The sequence below is a fragment of the Sitophilus oryzae genome, unplaced genomic scaffold (genome assembly GCF_002938485.1).
Source record: "Sitophilus oryzae breed Bouriz unplaced genomic scaffold, Soryzae_2.0 scaffold_213_pilon_pilon, whole genome shotgun sequence".
NCBI classification, from domain to species: domain Eukaryota; kingdom Metazoa; phylum Arthropoda; class Insecta; order Coleoptera; family Curculionidae; genus Sitophilus; species Sitophilus oryzae.
Window position 1 is genome coordinate 1,269,390 of NW_022146767.1, and position 18,141 is coordinate 1,287,530.

At 31.2% G+C, this 18,141-nt stretch overlaps 1 protein-coding gene across 3 annotated transcripts in view; it reads right to left on the reverse strand.

Moving 5' to 3' along the window:
* The window catches only part of LOC115884211 (histone-lysine N-methyltransferase PRDM16-like), a 208,202-nt gene that overhangs the window by 11,350 nt on the left and 178,711 nt on the right, over nt 1-18,141 (reverse strand). The gene's annotated exons all lie outside the window — the stretch shown is intronic.

An 18,141-nucleotide genomic window follows, 5' to 3' on the forward strand; every position in this document is an offset into this window, starting at 1 on the left:
TTTTTTCGCGGTTTTATATTTCATATGGCATTTTCCACAGTAAATTTTTATCAAAGCCACCCAATGATTTTTCTCTCGTATTTTACAGTTGAGGGAGCCATATGAAATAATACTGCGTGTATCTGTAAAACCATTAAAAATTTTGAAATAGGTAGTTTAAATACAAAAAAAATTCATTTTTTAACATCTAACAAAAATATAATATACTATAGCTAGGGGTGTTCCATTTAAAAAAATGAAGAAAAATTAATTTATATTTTTATAATATTTACAGCAAAGTAAATACAGACCATCTAAAGTAAATACCTAATATATTTTTGATTTCAGGATTTCTCTTGTATTTGTAATAATTATTTTAAAGAAGGTTGAAAAAAATATATTTAATCAAAATTGAATAAAAAATTTTTTTTTTTTCATTTTCGAAGTAAAATATCTCGGAATTTTGGAATTGTTTGAAAAACAGGAAAGAGAAAATATATGCACTTATTTAAGATTCACCCTGTATAGTAATTAATTTCTTTAAGTAACTAAAGTACAAAAGAAAGATAATAAAAAATAATGGCCATACCGACTTATAATTTTCGTATATAACACTGCAATCAAGACCAATACAAACTTTAACGTTAAAACTAAAAATCACGACTCATCATGAGCTACAGGTTGCTCAATTGACACTACTATCTAAACGACTACTAACTTTTCAACCCCCAACAAACCGACAAAAAAACATACAGTAAAATATACCCCTCCCACTATCATTTGACGTTGTTGGTGTCGGCTCCGCTTGACCCCCACCACCCTTAAAACTAACCCTTATATGGAAGCGACGAAACGATATACACAATATTATTTTACCGGGTTTTACAGAATAATAATTGCTCATAGTGTATGGTCTACGGGGGGTGGATGAAGTTAAACGGGGTGAGGATAGATTTGGGAACATATGGAACAGGGCAAGTGTTATGGTCGTATAGTATTTGAGGGTTAATTTGTTTGATTTATTAAGATAATTGTAACTGAGTTATTGGAAATATGTATTACAAATGAAATTTGCCAATTCCTGTATATTCAGACAATTTAAGATTTGCATTGCACCTTTCATTTTAGCACCCTGTATTCTGCATAGTATTAAAAAAAAATCATACGCTTCATTACATCAATTCCTGTTCCTTTTAATCATACCTTTTAAATGCCTAACCTAGATAGATCACATCGAAGCCTTCCATTAACTAACTTCATTATCACATTTACTGCTTCGAGATATGCAAAAAATCGAAATCTAAACGTACAAACATTCTACAAAAGATTGCGAACGATAAATCACATCTATTATCTGCAAGGATCTATCTGGGACTTGAACCCATTCTTCATTACAATCCGTTGCATAAATACGTATTTACCGGGGCATTTTTTCCCGTTTATTGCGCTTGATCCATATTGCGAATGACCAAGCGTATTGAATGGCTAACGAACGGGTGTAGTCACTGCTGATGCTAAAAGTGAGGTTAGGATAGCGGAACCAGAGAATCGTGACTATCTAATACCGGCATTGATGATGATATTCGATCGAGTTGAAATAAGAGGATTTGCTATAGACAATCGAAGGCATACAATTTGTAACTGTGGATATAAAGGCACGTGATAATATTTACCGTCAGCTTCTTTAAGTGTATTATTCTGGGTATAATAATATGTATGTCGTGTCCGCCCCGAATAGCAGAGTATACTCTGCTTTATGACTTTGGTAAGATTTTGACAGGGAGTGACAGAAAAAAGGCAGATGACGTCCATAACAATACATTTATTTCACTAAAAATGTTTCTAATATTTTTTAAGTAAACAATGAATGGGTTTATATGCGTCGTCTCTTATTGTTTTTAACCAGTTTTATTGGTTTATTTCAAAAATGAGAGATGATATTTCAACATGATTGGAGTGACGGAACAATGAACGATGCACGGACACAGATGCGTATGAACTCAACTTCGATTTTTAAGAGTTGTCAAACTTTTGCCAAATTATAGGTTATAATTTGTGTCAAATTATATCAAATACCCTGGCGTTCTTCGAATTGATAAACATTTGCGAATTGCTATTGCATCTTGGTTCGTCGTACGTGTTATTAGGTACGCGTGTTTCGTGTTAAGTGGAGGAAAAATCGAGAGAAAATTAAGTGTAGACCCAGAGCACAGTTTATAGCTAATATTCGGTGCCCATAGAGTTGGATTAGCCATTAGTCGTAAATATACAGGGTTGTTCGCCACATACGACACGGAGTATTGTAGCTAAACGATTAGATTTTTACAAATTTAAGTTTTGGGTTCGTTGTAGGACTATTAATTAGAGCTACAATTTAAAAATAGTTTTACAAGATACAAAGACTGTTCCAAATAAATAAAAAATATCAAAGTTGTATTTTTTTAAATGGAACACCCTGTATATTATTACATTTTTAGTTTCTACGATTAAAATAAAGGTAAATTTGATAAAAGTTTATTACACCTTACCGTTTTTGAAATATTTTCAATTTTGTGAAATTGCAGTCAAAATTTTAAGGCTTCGTTTCTCCAAGGGTATCAAAGTTTTTAATACTAAATATTTACTGAAGTTTATTTATTGATCAGTTATTGTGTTGCAATAATAAAAATTATACTACCTTATACAGAGTGTCTAAAATTTTATTTTAAATAATTACTAGCTTTAAACGGCAATAACTTGTTTAATTTAAATGGAACACCCTGTATATTTAATGAGAATCGGATGCACAATTTAATTGTTTATCAAATTGTATACCATTTTTACATATCTCTTCAAGTTTCCGTAGAAAATGCATTTCCTTGTAATTTAGAACTCATTTATCAATATACCCATGGAATACTGACCCCCCATTTTAGATTATTTTTAAAGATGTGCCAAATTTTTAGAGAGTACAGATATAGTTTGTTTATTTCAATAAAAAATAAAAAAAAAACTGTTTAAATATTTGTTAAAGAGGACCAATTAATATGATTCCAGTATTCAAACTACATTAATTGACTGTTTGCGTTGATTAATAATAATTGCTCCAAATACTAAAAACTGAATTTTGTATGTGTATTAGACAGTGGGGTAAAAACCAACACCTTAAAAATGATATTTCATTTTTTGACAAATGCTTATTTATAACAACAGAGACATTCATTTTCATAACTTATTATTATATTGACTTCTGATTCAAATCCACATTTATTTAGAATAATTTATTAACGAACATAATTAAGTATGTAATTAATTAGTATTTGGGCGGAAATAATTGGTGGTATATTTAATTAATGGTATACTCTTTTATGAAGATTTAAATAATTTTCTTTTTGCATACAAATGGGCTAGTAATATTATCATTTTGCTAAAAACGATAATATTACTAGCCTGTACATTTTGTAGATTTGTTGCTATAAAAACAATCTAAAATATCAATATTCCATGGGTATATTGATAAATGAGGTCTTAATTATAAGAAAATGCATTTTCTACGAAAACTTGAAGGGATAGATAAAAAGTGGTATAATACAATTTAATAGACAATTAAATTGTTCATCTGATTCTCCTAAAATATACAGGGCGTTCTATTTAAATTATACAAGTTATTGCCGTTTAAAAATAGAAATAATTTAAAATAAATTTTTAGACACTCTGTATGAGGTAGTATTATTTTTATTATTGCAACAAAATATCTGATCAATAAATAGACTTCAGTAAATATTTAGTATTAAAAACTTTGATACCCTTGGAGAAATGAAGCCTTAAAATTTTTACTGCAATTTCACAAAATTGAAAATATTTCAAAAACGGTAAGGTTTGAGTGTAATAAACCTTCATCAAATTTACCTTTATTTTAATATTAGAAACTAAAAATGTAATAATATGCAGGGTGTTCCATTAAAAAAAAATACAACTTTGATATTTTTTATTTATTTGGGACACTCTGGATCTTGTAAAAATATTTTTAAATTGTAGCTCTAACTAACCCAAAACTTACAATTTGTAAAAATCGAAACATTTAGCTACAGTACTCCGTGTCGTATGTGGTGAACAACCCTGTATACTTTTTTTATAGTTTGATATTGCATTTATTTTACAAACAAAGCAATAAATAATTATATTTTACTGTAATAAACTCAAATACAAATTTACTTGCTTTTATTTTAATTGATATTTAATATCGATTGGAAAGATAAGAAGTAATCAGTCAGAAAATTATGATCTGCTGCACTTTAATAAAGTATACATCCGCGCAATTATATGTTTTAAACAGAGAAAAAATGTAAAGTTTACTTAATCATTGTGTATATTATTTCTCTTGCTTTGTATATCGAGCTTACTGATTTTGATTGATTTATTACTTGAAATTACTATAATTAAATATTGCCGTCTATTGCAAATTTGTTATTATTGTCGCTAATGGTTTCAGTTATGAAATGATCCATTTTTTTATAGATCGATTAGAAAAAAAGAATTATTAAAGGTGAATTTATGTATGAAAAGTAAATATAGAAAATGTATTATAACATTATATATATAAATAGAGACAATAAAATGTAAAATATGAGGTTTTCTCGATTATATTTTTAATGCGTTTACAGCGTTTAAACGAACAAGAGGAAAGAAATTCAGAAAATTATTTTTATTACGAGCGACGAAATCGCGAGTGAATTAATTTCGGGAAGCGATAATACAATTTTATCGTCGTGTATAGAACAATATTTTTTTCCATAGCCGAGTTACGTTTTAAAAATATTCAGAAATTATTATTTCAAGGAATTTATTACGAGTAGAAAAAATATTGTGCTGGGTTGGCGTTGGTTTCTATGTAATTTGACAAATAAATAAAGCTGTCTATTTAGTTGTCAGTTTTGAGTCAATATTTTTTAATTCTCTTTCATGTCGATTGCTAATTGAATTGGAGTCAGAAATGGCTCAAAATGAAATAAGTAAATTACAAACAGATATTCAGGCTGAGGCGACAAACGCCATATCCAAACTACTTCCATTTAAATCCTGAATAACTTATGAAAAGGAATACAAACATTTTCAAAAATGGAAGCAATTAAAAAACGTGCGAGAAGGAATAAAGTTTTTAACAGATCCTCGCTGTTAAAGTATCATTTAATCTACCCTTGAGGTTAAAGTACTATTTTATCTACTATATTTTTCATAGATATAAGGCAATTTTAACAGTTGCTATGGAAAAAAAGAATTTAGGGTTCAAAAGGCCCCCCTTATTATTAAAAAAAAAACAATCAAATAATGTTAAAATTAGTAGTGGGAACTATCGAATGAATACTATCGAAACATTCGATAGTTGCAATTCATTCGATTAATTCGATAGTTAGTAAGAAAACATTCGTTGAAAACTATTCGAATAAAAATTATCGAATAGATCCGTCATCTGCCTTGAAATATTGTATTCTAGTAATTCGGCAGCAAAAACCATTCATTTATAAAATTCATTCATTTATGAAATTCATTTATTCGTCAGGATCGATTATAATAAAATATTAACTGAATTTTAGTTGTCGCCCGGCGACGTGACGTAGGTTTCTTTCTGAAAACCCGACAGCGGTCGGTGGCAATGCTATGAAAGAAGCCGGCATCTTTTGATTTTGCGGAGTCAGATTAGATAAGGACACATTATTTTTTTATTGAGGTGCTAGTATTTACACAGAAAATACATTATGAAGGGCGCTGTTGCCATATTTTGGTATTAGTTAATATTAGCAAAGAATATTATTGTTTGGCTTTAGTTAGTTAGGGATAGTATGTCTATATATTCTGCATTCTTTTTTATTAATATTCTGTTGTTACACTGCAATAATACTTGTTATTTTGGATGCAGGAAAATGATTTTTAATGTTTTTAAGCAAAGACTGGTTTAATAAATAATAATAAGAGTAATAATTTGTTATACCTATTAACAACAAAATTTAAAATCATTTAATATAAATATTTTTTTAAGTAGTAGCAAAATATAAACAACAAATTAGATGTCAAAATTATTTATATTAGATTCTATTTAAAAATAATATAGTCTCTAAATTTTTTGTGTGTGGCAACGTTGGTTTATTAAATAATAATAATTACAGAACTAATTTGTTATATTAACAACAAATTTTAAAATCATGAAATATAAACATTTATTAATTTTCTAAGCATGCAGTGTAATGGAAGGAAAATATAAATAAAACATTAGAAATCAAAATTATTTATATTAGGTGCTTTATATTACTATTTAAAAATTATATTTACTTTTACTGGCATTTACTTTAAAAAATAAATTAAATATTTCTTCGCAAAAAACTACATGTAAGAGAATTAGCATAAACAAAATACAAACATCGTTAACTTTTTTTTTAAATTGGCACGTGTAAAACTTTCATTTTAATTTTCTCACCCCATAGTTTGAGTTCGATAACCCCATTTACTTAACCACATTACTTAAATATGATTATTAAGTTCAACTAATTCATATTATTAAAACATCTAAAATACAAATATGTATTTTTAAAATTAATTGTAAGTTCATCTCATCTCTCTTAAAAATTGCTACTTCTCAAAAGTTCCTATTAAAAAATAGCCATATACCATATAAAATTAAATAATCGAAAGATCGGACTACGGAAAACCACACAAATTTTCGGAAAAATTTTGACCACCTGCACATGCACACAATCGTCAATAAATAAAATTAAAAAATAACTACTATTTTAGTATTTTAACTATTTTAATAAACGCAAAAATAGCACAGTATTTATACGGCGAAGTTATAATAATTTGGAAGAACTAATAATGCACTGACGCATACAAAAATCAAACGAATACTAAATTTCATTTATCAAAAGCATTCGATAGTCGTGGCTCAACGATAATCATTTAGTCGCACGGCGAGGTTGTCACATATGCTTTAGTATACAAATGAATGAATGATTTTATTCGAATAAAACCATTCGATAGTTGAAATCATTCATTCATTAACCATTCGATAGTCTAATTCATTCGATAGTTCCCATCGCTAGTTAAAATCTATAAGTATTAGATATTTAAAAATTCGTGCAAAGTGATAATTAAATTAATATTCGCCCCATCTTTGGTAGACCGTTACAAATGTTACGCCGCACAGTATGGGTACCGCTCAACGCTGTGATGGTTTCACGAATACACCTGTGCCCGAAAAACCATATTGTCCGACAAGACGGTACGGTAGCGGCATGAGGTACTACCGTTTTTTGGATTCGCTTCCTTGCGTGGGAAATATACGTTGCAAATGCAAGGAACATTGTGTTACATATTTAATTCCTCCCAGAATATATTGTTTTTTTTTATAAACGAAAGAACTTTTTTAAATAAATCATTAGAAAAACAATGAGCTGAATAATCATCAGTTCTTACACTAAAAAATTGAGTATTTTAGCACAGATTAGGTATACTATAAGTATACAGATAAAAATCTTGTCCCTAAATCGTGGTACGAAAATTGTTTTTTATGACGATGAGCAAAGAGTAAAATTTCCTGTGCGCAAAAATAAACTCGGGTTTAAACAGCGTAATAACTGGGCCGGTCAAGCGCTGTGCACAATTTTTGAGGCCGTGTTATGTGCGCAAACTAGTAACCTAACTAGTGCGCGACTCTAGAAACTACTGGAACCATGAAAAACAATACTTTTGACGATTAGAATTTAGAATAAGTGGGAGGGGCGTTAATCTCTGCGACCTTAGAGATCTATTGTGTCCCCCTTTCTTGAGTTATAACTGATCATACAGTCCCAGGACTTCCTACGGAGACCCGTGTCCCTCACAGTCGAGGAGCTACGACCCAGGCCGGGTAGACGAAACGGTAGCTTGTGTCGCCTGTTGGGTTTAGAGGTAGGAGGTAGGCTCCCGACCCTTGGAGGAGGTGGTAGCTTGTATGCCACTTGCGGAGGATGGTCTCACGCAAGTGTCAGCCACCTCTCCTGTAGTTCTCTTTGGGTTTGACCCCTTGGAACTTTCATTGTTACTGTTCCCAGTGTCGCTAGGGGTTTCCCACAGCTTCACCGGTGATGTTTTTATTACTATTATTACCAGATCTCATAGTGTTCCTATGAGTCGCTAAGGACAGTCGGTCCACTTCTACAGAGCCCCGCATGTAGAAGTAAGGGGTAAAATACAATGGGGTGCCCCCCGGTGCCCCAAGGTTGAGGCTGTCCGTAGCCCCGCCCGGTATCGTTATATGTCTTGGTGCAATTCCTGGCCACGACACTACAGTCAGGGACAAGACGATGAGTTAGATGCTTCTTAGACCGAACCAGTGCTAGGAGGGATTCCCCCCAGCACCTGATCAGGAGCTTCCCCACCAACGACAAGATCTTGCACCTCCTAGGGGAAGTACTTTTGACGATAAGTTTGTAATCTGTATAATCTGTGATTTTAGCAACTCCCCCAGTGATTTATTTAAACATATCTATTCCTAACCAAAGGCAAGCTTCTATATTTCATATCAATTAAACTTTTAGTTAGGTAATCGAGGGCGCGATTTTTAAATTCATTGTTGCCAACCATGGACATATTCGGCGCTGTGCTGACTAACTGGAATTTAAATTTCATGCTGGGGATTTAGGTGGTAATTCTGTCGTAAAAAATGTCAAATTTCCGCATTTATTTATTTGTTTCCTGACATTGTCATTCGTTTTGACACTTTAGTTTTCCATTACGAGTTTTTGGTTTAAATAAATAGTGTTGTGATATGCTTGAAAATGTTTTATTAGCAGACTTTGCAGACGAACATTGTTCTTTTTAGGACGTCTTTTAGTGCGAAGTGTACAAGATAGCTTAATAGCCGTACAAAACTCATCGCAACTTTATTAGAATATTTTGAACGCGGTAGTAATGACCCCTTAAGTGCTGTGAAGAAGGTGAGTTTTGTTGATGTAAATAATAACTGTTTATATATTTATAAATAATTTATTTTTGTTTGCCAAAATATTTTAATTAAAAGAAAATATATAAAAGTGGGCAACGCTGTGCCGGTGAAGTTTAATCACGTGACTAAAAGTTTAGTTGATATGAATTGTATTAAGGGTTCTGAGGTGTACCTCTACAACGCCGATAGCGTCAAAACGACATATAAATGTAACTGTATACTATCTTGTTCTATAATAGTAAGCTTAGAGCACAGGCACAAATCCCTAGTCTCAGGTATCATCCAAATTTATTTTTAATTTTAGGATAACTAAATAAGTGTCGTATCTAACTGACCTTCTGTAGACACTAATACGAATAAAAATATTTCGATAATTCGAATGATAATTTATAAATAAAATATTATAACAAAACTAAAGAAATTCCAAATAACTTTAAAAAAAGAATTTGCTGTTTATTTAATATACTCTTTTTTTATTCTACTATATGGATATTTGCCTTGTACAACCGTCGACGTTAAAAAATCATGACGACAGTTATCAATCAGGATCTGGCTTCGACTTTTCCGGGCACTTGTCCGGAAACTCACCCCCTACATCCCCAATTTTAATAATTTAACCGCCGACCCCTATTTGACGCCGCTGAATAATTTCGATTCGGCAGACTTGAACCGAAACGTTTATTTTATATTTTTTTGTAACCGCAGAGGTAATTAAAAACTACCGGATATTTTTGTTTTTTTTTACTCTAGTGAAAGATGGCAAAAAATGGTTGGTTTGAAAATTATGGTAAATGAGGGTTATTTTTCTTTAGTAAAGTCAAGTTTCCAACCAACAAGCGATGGTAGAAAGTAAAGTAAAGATTTCAGTTAACGTCTCCTTTTCGCTGCCAGGGCTAATCTGGACGGGGCCTACTTTGTTTACGCGGAATCCGAACCGCGGTCCTCGACCATATCATGGTGAATGGCCTACGGACTTTGGCAAGTATATTTATTTAAATTATAAATAATTCATCTTTTCTTGGGTTGAAGTTCGTTAAATAAATAAATTTAGTTTTCTTTACATCTTGACGTTTCGCCCTTAACTTTGGGACATCTTAAATAAAGTTTTTATTGTCTTGAAATTTTTATTTTGTTTTTTTCAACACTTTGGATATTCGTGCTATTTGCAGGTAGTGCTTTTATTTAAATTTTTATTGAAATTAAAAAGAATACGCTGTGAAAAGATTGGCACTTTTTGAACCCATTGGTAAAAACAGCATTTAAAGTAAGCAGAGCATAATTTTTTTTATTACTTCAGATACCTTGTATAAGATATAGATCAAAATTTCCAGTTTCATATACACACACACCAACATAATTATGACCAAAGTCTTATACATAGATGGAATTCAAATTGGTTCAAGAAGGGAAAACTTGAAATCAAAAATTTGTCTCGCGCAGGCTACTTTTAAAATGAAGCTACTGTGTTGTTGTGAAAGATATAAAGTAAAAACACAGATTTTGATATCTACTTTGACATTTTTTTGCAATAAATGATGTTTTCAAATTAAAAGCAAAATGGAAAACACACTAGAATAAAGAATCAATGAAGTTTTGCTTTAATATTTCGGAATTAAGTCATAAATAAATACGACTAAAAGGAACTGAAGCTGGATTTAAAAAAGGAAACTGCCTCTTCCTTTCTTCCTCTGTATTTGCAAGTAACAATATAAATATTATCCGAAACGTAGAAGAAAAACACAATCATCAATCATACTTCCAAGTCTAATCCACGACCATTGCAGCGGCCGTTCACGTGCCCAAAAACTAACCCCATCCTTTATCGCAATTATCTCACTTATTATGACGTAACTGCGACGTCTAACGTCCGTGACTTTTTGCATCTGTCCTATTCGCCCGACCGTATTTACCATTATTTCTCACCATCTCGCTGCTGATGCGAGTGCTGACGACCGACGGTAGTAGAGAGAGTAATGACTGGCTGGCTGGCATCATAAATAACGATCATGACGTGTGACATCTCCATTTAATAATCGGGGGAAAGGGTGAAAACATCCCCGGCGACAAAGGCCGCGATAATCCGGAATGGGCCCGGTACACGTGACCGCGGTATTACGCTCTGGGGAAGATTGTTTTTCTCGCTATTCTTTTTCGGGGTTAAGCGTTTAGACAGAGGTAATGTGTGGTTGGTAATAAAGCCCAATGATGTTGGACACTTTCAGGAAACCTATCAAGACATAAATTGTAAAAAGTTATTTTAGTTAGTGTACAGGGGGGCTCGAATTCGACGCTCATCATTGGGTTTTCGGAAACCGTAAGAGATACAGGATCGGTTAAATGGAGGCAAAGTTGCGCAATTTGATACTCAATAAAATGCCGTATTGCATTTTTATTTTTTATTTTTTTTTTGCATAAAATATTCTGGTGATGGAATTTTCTGTACGAAACGTCGGCAAATATCAAAGTGACTATACAGGGTTGTTCACCACATACGACACGGAATATTGTAGCTAAACGATTAGATTTTTGCAAATTATAAGTTTTGGGTTCGTTGAATTTTTTAAATGGAACACCCTGTATATTATTGCATTTTTAGTTTCTACGATTAAAATAAAGGTAAATTTAATTAAGGTTTATTGCACTTAAACCTTACCGTTATTGAAATATTTTCAATTTTGTGAAATTGCAGTATAAATTTTAAGGCTTCATTTCTCCGAGGGTATCAAAGTTTTTAATACTAAATATCTATTGAAGTTTATTGATTGCTCAGTTATTGTGTTGCAATAATAAAAATTTTACTACCTTATAGAGAGTGTCTAAATATTTATTTTAAATAATTATTGACTTTAAACGGCAATAACTTGTTTAATTTAGATAGAACACCCTGTATATTTTATAAGAATCAGATGCACAATTTAATTGACTATCAAATTGTATTATACCATTTTTTACCTATCTCTTCAAGTTTCCGTAGGAAATGCATTTTCTTGTAATTTAGAACTCATTTATCAATATACCCATGGAATACTGACATTTTAAATTATTTTTAAAGATGTACCAAATTTTTAACGAGTACAGATACTAATATTGTCGATATAGTTCGTTTATTTCATTAAAAAATAAAAAAACTGTTTAAATGTTTGTTAAAGAGGACCAATTAATATGATTCCAGTATTCAAACTACATTAATTGACTTTTAATATTTTGATTTTTAATAATAATTGCTTCAAATACTAAAAAACTAAATTATGTATGTGTATTAGACAGTGTGGTAAAAAAACTAACACCTTAAACATGTTATTTCATTTTTTGACAAACGCATATTTATAACAACAGAGACGTTCATTTTCATAACTTATTATTATATTGATTTCTGATTCAAATCCACATTTATTTAGAATAATTTATTAACGAACACAATTAAGTATGTAATTAATTAGTATTTGGGCGGAAATACTGGCGGTATATTTAATTAAATATATACTCTTTTATAAAGATTTAAATAGTTTCCTTTTTGCATACAAATGGACTAGTAATATTATCCTATTACTAAAAACGATAATATTACTAGCCTGTACATTTTGTACATTTGTTGTTTTAAAAACAATCTAAAATGTCAATATTCCATGGGTATATTGATAAATGAGGTCTAAATTATAAAAAAATGCATTTTCTATGAAAACTTGAAGGAATAGGGAAAAAAGTGGCATAATACAATTTAATAGACAATTAAATTCTGCATCTGATTCTCATAAAATATACAGGGTGTTCCATTTAGATTAAACAAGTTATTGCCGTTTAAAGCTAGTAATTATTTAAAATAAATTTTTAGACACTCTGTATAAGCTAGTATAATTTTTATTAATGCAGCACAATAACTGATCAATAAATAAACTTCAGTAAATATTTAGTATTAAAAACTTTGATACCCTCGGGGAAATGAAGCCTTAAAATTTATACTGCAATTTCACAAAATTGAAAATATTTCAAAAACGGTAAGGTTTAAGTGTAATAAACCTTAATCAAATTTACCTTTATTTTAATCGTAGAAACTAAAAATGCAATAATATACAGGGTGTTTCATTTAAAAAAATACAACTTTGATATTTTTTATTTATTTGGGACACTCTGTATCTTGTAAAAATATTTTTAAATTGTAGCTCTAATAGTCTTTCAACGAACTCAAAACTTACAATTTGTAAAAATCTAATCGTTTAGCTACAATACTCCGTGTCGTATGTGGTGAACAACCCTGTATATAGTGTTTTAAGAGTGATGAAAGGACTTAATTAAATTGAAAAAAAGTCAGGTCCGTATTTCAAAAAATTAAATTGATGATGGTCGCCAGAAGCCGAAACGCCAGAGTCAATATTTAATCACACAGAGCTATAGAGCAAAAAAAGTTGCCATGAAAATGTGTTTTTCATTTTAAGTTATCTTAACAAATAAAGCCAGAAAACAATAGAAAACAAAATTGAAAATTCCGTTATTGAAAATTCCCGGGTTGTTATAGGGTGAATCGAGAGGTAAACGCTAACCAAATTTCAAAATTTGGAGTTCGTGAGACTTCTAGAAGTACCTTAGAATTTCAATACTCGAACATTGTAGAGTAGATTTTTATAAATAAAAATTGATTCTTCTATATTTTAGTTAAATTTTCATCAATTTTTTATCATCCCGTACCATAAAACTCTCACTCTCGACTTTCAAACTCCCTCGACAAGAACACATACACACACAGCTGATACGCGTATAATCCGATTTACTTTTAACTTTTTTATGCCAGGCTGCGGGGGTTTGTAAAAACAACCCCCTGCGACACGGTCTTACTTACCCCTTTTTCCGCTCTTTCTTCCACCGTCTAATGGTTCTGGCCGACGCTACATGTGTACAGGGCGTGTGCGTAAAATTACCCACGATTTTACGGGCTAAAATGAGCATAATAGAACGCGTTTTTTTTTTTCGTCCGTGGTTTAATAGAGCGATATTTTTCTCTATTTATGAGACGATGTCATAAAAAATGTCCGTTTAATAAAAAAAAGGGGTTAGTTAGTTGTATTACCAGTTTTTATGTACTTTTTTATTGAGAGTTTAACTCATTATACCTATATTACCTTGACTCATTTTACCCATATTCTTAGTTAATTTAAAACTTTATTTATTTACTGAAACGTTTTTTAGTTTTTCTGTGTGCGTCCAACTTGAATGAAATTATAGTTATTTTTTATACCTACAAAACGATAAAATGGTATTTTATCGTCGACCGAAAAGATTAATTCAACAGCGATGAAATCGCGAGAATATTCAGAAAAAATATTCATAAATTATTATTTCAAGGAATTTATTACGAGTAGAAAAAATATCGTGCTGGGTTGGCGTTGGTTTCTATGTAATTTGACAAATAAATAAAGCTGGCTCTTTAGTTGTCAGTTTTGAGTCAATATTTTTTAATTCTCTTTCGTGTCATAATTCATTGATAACTTCTGAAAAGAAATACGAGACTTTTCAAAAATGGAAGCAATTAAAAATATAAGGCAATTTTAACAGTTGCTATGGAAAAAAATAAAAAATCAAAAGTTTATATTTCACATGTCATGATTATTTTAGCGCGTGTACAAAATAATAAAAAAATAAACCATAAGGGTTTAAACCCTTAACAGTTTGCGCGTCATTGAATTGAAGCGTCGTTGAAAATACGTAATAAGGGCTTATTTCGGATCATTTCAACCGATGAGATGTAACAGGAGATATATAGGCCCTTTTTTGAAGGGATTATAATGCACAACAGATTTTTTGATAATATTGTGATTGAATTAAAGTCATGCCCTGTTTGAATACAATAAAAGTACGATTTGAATAATTTAAATTATCATATAAATTTCCTACATGCATAATGCATATTGTCTTCCATATAACGTTTGCATAAAAATGTAACTTTTTTTACGTGAAATAATGCGCTAAAATTGTTATTTAATTATGTATAATAAAAAAATAAAGAAAACTAGAGACTGCTTATAAGGTTGATTATTTGAAAAACTTTCGTTACTTAATATATTTTAGTGGATTAAGTGGATTAAAATTCTTAACCTTAAACCGTATCAAAATATCTAAAAACAGAAAAGAAAAGATAAAATAAAAATAATCCATTTCTGTGGAGATATATTAAAAATCCTCATATTTACAAAAATCTGAGAATTAGTTGAAATTCTTCATTAAATTCCGCTTGAGTCGTTGCAAATTATATCAGTCAATAAGCTTCCTAAAATTTGAGAACATTAAATTGCAAGATATATTTTAAAAAAGATACCAGATACTTAAAATTATTTAGATGAAAACCCCCTTTGGTGTTACAATAGAAAAGTAAATAAGTAGAAAATACCCACATTTTTGCTAACCATCTTAACACCAAGATTAAATGGTTAAAACTTCAGCAAATATTTCATATTAATTTAAAATAATAGTCTGCTTATATGGTTAATAAAACAGTTAGCAATAGTAATCTTGTAAGTTTATGAGAATTGGCTTAATAATATAAAAATGCAAGTAAAAAATGATTTTTTTTTTCAAACGTTAGAGAGGTATCAATTTTTGCGATGTGGTTGACAATATATAAAAAGGCCAGTTTAACGCCTAGGCAAAAAAGTGAAGCACTTCAACACCTAAGCACAAAAGTACGAAAATATATTATTAAACTGACATAAAGTGTCAAATTCAACGAGTGGAATCATAGTTTCTCGATATATGTATAATTACTTACAAGGTATTACTTTTAAATCTTGACGTTTGAAAAAAAAATAGCATGTTTATTGGGAGTAAAAATGACTTTTTGTGCCTCGCCTGTAATGTCAAACGTACAGCCTCGACGCAAAAAGTATTATTCTTATTCCTAATAAAACAATATACTATTGTCTATATAGGCATTTCAAAAAACACCAAAAAGGCGAAACGAAATCCCATTTAGCTTTATGGGTTAAACTGGGGATATACCATATACACGAAAAAGTCAGGTGTGTACACCGATTTAACCATATTTACCGGCACATCTGTCCCTATCCGTGTGTACGCCCCTTCACCCTTCAATGAAATATTCATCGCAGTTTTCCTAAAACAATGAGCCGCGCCATATGGCACGTGAACGCACCGCCTATCCGAAAGCCATCTCGCTGTTTTGGCGGTTAACTTTCCCATTACCTCGCATTCATTAAAACTATACTATAGTCCTGCTAGGTAAACACCTAACAGCATGCTATAAAAGTGAAATAATAAAATAGAACAAAAATAGGTTATATCTATATCTGTGAGACGCGTGTATTTGAATTGATATATCTAAAGAGTTTTTGATATACAGGATGACACAGGCTTCCGAAAACCCTCTATATTAGGTTTTTGGTTTGTAATTTTTATTTTTTTTTTACATAATGTGAGGGAGTGAGGGTAATGGTAACGCACATTTTGAAAATATTTTTGTCAACATACGGGTGATTCAAACATATTTTCAAACTAAAGTGGTATATTTTTAAAAGGAATACAGTATATTTTTAGCTCAGTGGATTCGCTATTAAATTTACTACTTATTTAAACCCTCTCAAAATTCTAAATTTGAAGAATTTAAAAAAATTAATAGGAACTACTGTAATATTAATGTATACTGTTATAGTGTAAAAACATTTAGTTTTGACAAACCAATGTTGGTAAGCTGAATTTTAAAGAAGACACTACATACAACCAAACTTATTTGGAATTACTCTTTATTTCTGACTAAATTTCTTGCAAGGAAAAAAATCGGTATACAACTTTAAGATAAGGCTTTTTGTTGTAAACAAAGATGATTAAAGAATAAACGACTGCTGCGATTTAATTTTCTTTTGAATTTTGTGTTCAGTAGTAAATTCACGATTGTCTGGTAATTTTCATTCGAAAAATTAAAAAAATGCCTTATATTGGATTAACAGATGTACAGAAGGGAAGAATTATTGCTCTCATTGAAGGAGGAATGCCCTAAGGAGACGTAGCAGAGATAGTAGGTGTTACCCAGGGTGTTGTATCGAAAACATATGCAAGGTACTTGGAATTAGGAACACACAAGAACAGGCCTAGACAAAGTCGTCAAAGAGTCACAACTGAACAACAAGACCGCCTTGTGTGCCAAATCGCTAGAAGAAATCCCAATGTTCATCCAGAGCTACAAAGACAACTTCTGGCAGCTACAGGTGTGAACGTTTCAGTTGAAACCATAAGTAAAATGCTTCGTGTTCGAGGGTTTTACAGCAGGAGAGAGTTAAGGATTCCACAGTTATCTCGGCAAAATAAAATTGATCGGCTAAACTGATGCCTTCAACATCAAAACTGGACAAATGATAATTGGCAAAATTTTCTTTTTTCGGATGAGACTAGAAATGGCCTAAGATCAGATGATCATCGATTCGGGTTCTCAGAGCTCCAGGAAGATGAGCGAGACTCCAGGCTGCCAAATCTGTACCAAGATATAAAGGAGGCACTGTAATGTTCTTGGGAGGTATTATGCTGGGAGCAAAAACTCCATTGCTTCCACTTCAACAAACTTTAACGGGTCGGAGGTATGTTGATTTGGTGCTAGAACTAATAGTTAGTCTTTAGAGAGCTGCAATTGGGAATAAATTTAACGTCATGCACGATAGTGCTCCTCCAATATCTTGAAACGGAAGATGTCATAGTTTTGAACTGCCCTGCATGTTCACTCTGGTGAACATGCAGGGCAGTTCATGCAGATCTAAACCTTATCGAACACTTGTGGGACCAGGTCAAACGAAGGGTTAGAGCTCGTCGAAACAATCCAGAAAATCTCGCACAGCTTATTGATGCAGTATTAGCAGAATATGAAAACATACCCCAAGACAACGTTGATAATTTAATAAGAAGCATACCAGCGCGGATAGAAGCTTGCAAAACGGCAATGATGGCAACAAGAATTATTAAAATTATCAATTTTCTTTTTGTTTTTGCTTTGTGGCCATTAAAAATTTAAATCTTAATTTCGTTTTAGAAACCGAAAAATACCATTGTGTTGATTTTGTGAACTGATTAATTCTTTTTATTACTATATGGGTTATTTTTCATTAAAAGTCATTGGTAACGACTTAGTATTATTCATAAATACAAAATTTTCATACACGTCTCAAAAATTATGAAAAATAATAGATGATTCCTATAAGTTTGGTTGTGTTTGT